This window comes from Gasterosteus aculeatus, chromosome X (genome assembly GCF_964276395.1).
Source record: "Gasterosteus aculeatus chromosome X, fGasAcu3.hap1.1, whole genome shotgun sequence".
Classification (NCBI taxonomy): domain Eukaryota; kingdom Metazoa; phylum Chordata; class Actinopteri; order Perciformes; family Gasterosteidae; genus Gasterosteus; species Gasterosteus aculeatus.
In genome coordinates, this window is record NC_135698.1 from 12555700 (window position 1) to 12561699 (window position 6000).

Sequence of the window (6000 nt, forward strand, 5' to 3'; positions counted from 1 at the left end):
TTAGTGTGTGTGTGTGTGTGTGTGTGTGTGTGTGTGTGTGTGTGTGTGTGTGTGTGTGTGTGTGTGTGTGTGTGTGTGTGTGTGCTAGTTGGATAAGGTAAGCAACGGACAAACAATGACAAATGCGGGATAAAGAACTTGCGCGGTTTTACTGTCTCAAGAATAGCAATATAAAAAAGTAGTATTACAAGACAGCATTGAGAAAATTGAAGAGACAAGATTGTTTGTTATAATGTATTCTAATGCAAATACCATCACAACCAATACCAATAATAGCACCAATAACCAATGGTAATAACAACACCAACACCAACACTACCAATACCAATAACTGCACTTACCGATTCATTGAATTTCTCACGTACCGTTCATACCGGTGTTTCCATCACAACCGACCTGCTCTTTGGCAGGCGGCAGGATGTATTTGTATACGTCATCGAAGAGCGCCCAGCTTACAACTATATAACAACGAATAGCCCACAACAAACACTCTTCAACTGGGTAAAACACCACGACACACCAGCTGGTGATACATAAACAACTTGTAACACTAATAATTGTACATTTATAAAAAATAACCGCACCGAGTTGCATGCTGGACACAGACACAACAAGAAGTAACATAACTCTGTTGCTACATGAAAACACAGAAAAGAGCGCATGAGGGACCAGAGATGCGCCAACACAACTTGTTCCCAAGAGAGAAGCTGTGTCGTAAGTTAGATCAGAAAACGATTTATTGCAAAGTGGGTTGAGCCGCTGGTATTTTCTCTAATTGCAACACTAGCAGCCACAACAAGCTAACACGCTAACGACCTAACGCGCTAACTCAGCCGGCCAGTTGCGTGCGAGTTGGCCGGCGAGCGGCGAACAGCTGTTCGGGTAGCCGGCGGTCCTTTTCGTCGTCAATTACTTAATGTGTTCACTTGAAAAAACTATGCCGGGATACCGTCAGAATATTTCTAAATACTGTGATATGCATTTTGGGCCATAGCGCACAGCCCTAACCAGCACTCCCAATACCAGGACTACCGATACCAGTGTCCACTCATAAAATGCTGTATCGGCTTATCTTTATCACACAAACAGGGAAAGCTGCTTGATCAAATCATGATCTGGTACTGACATCAAGTACCACTGTACACAGACATTATATATAGAGTATACATACATAGACTATTACAATGCTGGTGCCTCAACCACAGCTAATAGTGTTGCAGTAGAAATGAGTCTTGCCTCCACACAGGTATAACAAAATTAACGGAGACGTAACGTCCTTTTGCAGTGTGATAGCTAGGAATAATTCCAGAGTTTAGGCGAATCCACGTAGTATATACGAGTTGGTACGGTATTATAAATTGAATGCAGTTATAGCATAATGCTGGAAATGTCAGCACTGTTGTATTTTGTTCCCACAGATGAGGTTTCTCTGGGGGAAAAACAGTGACATTCTGTGAGAAAGGGACCTACTTTTAGACACAAAGGTTAAGGCACGTTGGAGAAAAACACCGTGCAAGACCATAGGAGGAGAAGGGAATCTTGGCACAATAGCGGATGCTAAAAGTGCCTTTGCTCTCTGGAGGCACAGGAAGAGATTCAACATGGAGCAGCATTAACCTGGATTCCCCCAGTAGGCGTCGGGGAAAGCATTTATATCTCAGGCGAATAGGTACAGAACTGCTTTAAGCCATTTATCACAGCCTGGTTTAGAAATCTGCCGTTTTTTACACTTGTCACGTAGTAATAATCAAGCATTCTTTTTTTTTTTTGTTAAAGACCGCTTTTGAATAGTGTGAGGTGACACTATTTGACATTATGGAAAATGATTTCCTCCTGATATTTTCCTTCAATTATCATTGTTATTTAAAATCAAATATTATCGGTGGCGCTGTGTGTAAAGCGAGGATACACAGCGCACAAGGTTGAATATTATAGCAGGATCATTTATATGATATGACAATAAAAACTCAACAGGTCAATGACATTTTTGACCACATTTTGGCAGTAGAAGAAAACTGTCTCCCTATACTGGCATGTGTTCAAATTAAATTTAAAAGAAAGAAATAATTATACAATTATTCCAATAATTATAGTGAACTCCTAGCACTGCTAAACTGGGATTCCAAAGAAAGATATGGCTGTGAATTCCCCTATCATTGGGCCTTTATGCATTCTTGCAGTGGATATTAAAAGGCCGGAATGGAAATGATGAGATGACACGAACCAGTGACACCACAGTTGGCGTCTTAAACCCCGAGCCCGTGGGTGGCTTCTCCTATGGAGTCTGATCAACAGCATGTCGGGGACATGGTGCTTATTAAGTGTTTCTCACAGCACAGCATGGAGGTTGGGACATCTGTGTCTGTCTCTCTCTCTCTCCTCGAGAAAGCACAATTAAAAACAGCACGAACCGCCCACAGTAACAGCTCAAACAGCTCTTCACATTCTCAACGAGCCTTTTTTCTTTCCTTCATTTACGGCTACTCTCTCCCAGTTTGTCATCCAGGGCGGCGCAAAGCCTCAGCTCTAGTTGATAGGCTTACGGTCCAACACCATTAAATATCCCAACCTGATTAGTAAAAGGTAGAATGTCACATGGTACGACCAGACTCTGGGAGTTGAGAGATCAGCACAGAACTCAATTCGATCATCATCAAATCAAACATAGAGTATTTAAAGCAACACAGACTAAAAACAGGGTATGCAAATAAGAGTCCATTCTTGGTATTGATCTCATGACCTATTTCCAGTCCAATGACCTTCCAATGTCTGATATTTTTCCATCCCTGCTATTGACACCACTTTTAGTCCGGCCTATTTCGGTCATTCAATATTAGATCAATTTTTGTTCAGCGCCAGTCGGAAAAGAGAATTCTATACGGGTAAATCAGGCCTTGAATGTTCTGTATAACCCACTCAGACAAATTGAGTCATCTGAAAGTAAAGCAGCATTGACATCCACACAGCAGGGACTCCACAGAGCTTTGCCACAAACTCCTCTCAGTCAGCCGCAATTTCCCAAACATCCCCCGACGTTTACCTTCCAACCGTCCGGTAATCATTTCCGCTTGTGCTTGGGAAGCCTTTTCTTTTTATTCATTTTTTTTATTTCTATTTTGAGTGACACCAGTGACCTTTAAAACCAATAAAGCGCACTTCTCATTCTCATCTTCAGCACAGCCCGACTACACATAGCACGCGATTCAACATGATGAGCTCTTCTTTATCTGTGCTGGGATAGACCAAGAACGAAGAGGCAAAATGGCACTTTTAAAATCGTCTATTTAGTGATCATCTCGTAGAGATACCAAATACTACAAGTTCAGTTCTACTGATAGTGTAGCCAACAGCAATTTTAGTATATGTTGCTGTGTTTTTTTATACACAGAAAATGAAAAAGAAATAGACTAAGCAACCTTTAAATTAGATTTATATGTAGTTTTAAAAAGCAATGCACTGTGCAGAGAATTTTGAAGTTAAAAAATGATTTACTCTGTACTGTTTGGACGGAACGGTATGGATTTGGATTTCAGTATTTGTCTACTGTCTTTATAGTTATCTGGTGAAATCTACGCACGTACCAACATGTCTGCAAAAAGACAACATTGGCCAATTTATCAATATAGTTGTAATCAATAAATAAACACTTAAATGCAGTCATATGCTTGACATGAAGGCTGTTTCTGCTTAAATGTGCATCATCAATACTACTGGGTGCTTTTAATATAAGGGGGGGCTGATAGCCGACGAGGGGTCGCAGCTCTGCCGTCACACCGGAAACCGGATTAGAACCACGCGGAGGACGTCTCGGCCTGTCCGAACACACCGGTGTTTGACACGTAAACGTCCACCAGCCTCACGGCGCCGATCGCAGCCCGCGTCGTGCCGCTACACGTCGGTACCAAGCGGTGCGGCTCATTGAAATCGCGTCACCGCAGCTTTGAGATACTACGGTCGACCCCGTGTGGGCGGGTGTTTGGGGGGGGGGGGGACACATCAAACGTTACCCGGTTTACCAACTCAGTTGTAGTTTGGAGCAGCTGTTGGGAGTCCCGTGATGGGGGAGAGGGGGGTGGGGGGTTACTTGCCCCTTGCTTGCCCACCAGCAGCCCTCGACATCGGCTCCGTCTGACGGTTGCCAAGCGAACGAGTGACAGCCAGCGTGCGGCCGCATGGGGGTGAGGGTTCCCTTTAGGTGCCCCTTTAGCTGGCACGATGCGCCGCTACCCGCGCGGGTGGCGCGTCGCACGCCCGCGGAAGACGTTACCATGACAACGGGCCGAATTCGTCCAAATATTGCGGCGAAATGACAGTAAAATGAACGGTCCGAAAAGAAAGAAGGGAAATCCTCCCACGTCGAGCAGTTAGTGCTACCCAAGCCCAGCTAGCTAGCACACGTTAGCGCGCGCGCGCGCGCACACACACACACACACACACACACACACAGCCGCACGGCATTTGGATGGAACCGTTAGCCAAAACGATCCAGTTCTCCCGGTCTATCGACGTTTTCGCGTGGGATAACGGCAGCCGCGGGGGGGGGGGGGTGCAAATAAACGCAACGTTAAACTCACTGTGTCCACCGAAGGGTCGCCGATCCAGTTGTGTCCGAGCTTCCTTCCCACCCCAGCGTCATAGCACGGGGAGGGACCGTAGAGGGGGGTGGGGGGTTGGGGGCGGTGGTAGCCGGGTCGAGGGGAAGCAGCGGGCGGACGGTTGGTAGTCGGCCGGGAGGAGAAGTCTCAACAGGCAGAGTGCGGCGCGGACCGCGTCCTCCTCCTGCGGCTGCGGCGCGTGAGTCTGGCTGCCGCGCGCCGCCCGAGGAGCCGCGCGTGGCGACCCCCTGCGGCGGCAGTGGCGCACGACACCCGCCGCGTGGTTCAACGGCGGTAAACCAGAATAAAACTGATAATATTAATTTATTTTAAAAGTAACCAAATGTGTTTCTTGTCTGTATCATTATTTAGGAGTTAGCACATAAGTACCGCTTTAACAGCTACAAGTGTAGCTTTTTTTAATCTTAGTTTAATCCATAATTATAAATCACAGATAAAATCGTGTTCATGTGAAAAATATGTAACAACATATGAATAAGGAATAAGAGGAAATATTTGAAAAGGAGTGAATGTTTAAAGCTTGAAAAATATATGGATAGTATACACACTATAGTATATATAAGTATACATAACCTAAAGTTGTATTTGAGTACAACTTATAGTTGCTACAGTGCTATAAGAGCAAAACTCATCATATAGGTAATTTTCCTTATCACAAAACGCATGTAAGCATTGCTGTTCACAGAGAATAGGGCTAGCATTGCAAGGCGTAGTGTCTGAAAGTCTTCATTCTGCTACATTGTGAACTTCACAGTTCTTAAGAAGGTCGGTGCAAGAACCTTGCATAGCTTTGTGGTGGTGTGTTCCTCTACGTGAACGAGCACAAATCCTCTGTTTTTGTATTGTCTCAATCAGATGTTGAGATATGCTGGTACGATCCATTGTGGTGAATTTACTGGCACATTAGCATTTGAACACATCATTTGGATCAGTGAGGTTTTTTTGGTCCTGTTTTGATTTTCCATTTGAAAACTGGATTTCTGACATGACGGCGCCAACCATCACAGCATAGCAAGCTAGAAAGAGGCATTTAAGTGCAACATCTATTTTTAGATCAAACTTGTCCGTCTAAGAGACATGAAATAAGGATGACAAGAGAGAAAAATGTTATAAATATCAGGCTTGCTCAGCCAACACACTGTCAATACCTTATCAACATGCCTCTGTTTTAAAAGGATTGCCCTGAAAAACACCTCCATATTGCACCAAACCGCCCCCCCCCCCCCCCCCCCTCACTAATGTGAGCTGTAAAAATAGAACATTTTGAAGTCTGTGTATAAGGCTTTCACCTCATGTAGTAAGAAACAGCAATGCATTACTTATTCATCCTTTGAGGATACACTTAGGTACCTTCAACATCCAAGTTGTTCTGAATAATGCAAAG

At 44.4% G+C, this 6000-nt stretch overlaps 1 protein-coding gene across 4 annotated transcripts in view; it reads right to left on the minus strand.

Annotated features, from left to right (window-relative positions):
- osbpl5 (oxysterol binding protein-like 5) overlaps nucleotides 1-4902 on the minus strand; it is a 42469-nt gene extending 37567 nt beyond the window's left edge. The window contains exon 1 of one of the 4 annotated variants that reach the window (XM_078082787.1): nucleotides 4575-4902. The gene's annotated coding sequence lies outside the window, so the exon portion shown is untranslated. The remainder of the gene's footprint in view (nucleotides 1-4574) is intronic. The other 3 variants (XM_078082789.1, XM_078082790.1, XM_078082791.1) reach the window with 3 other exon arrangements.
- Nucleotides 4903-6000: the final 1098 nt, after the last annotated feature.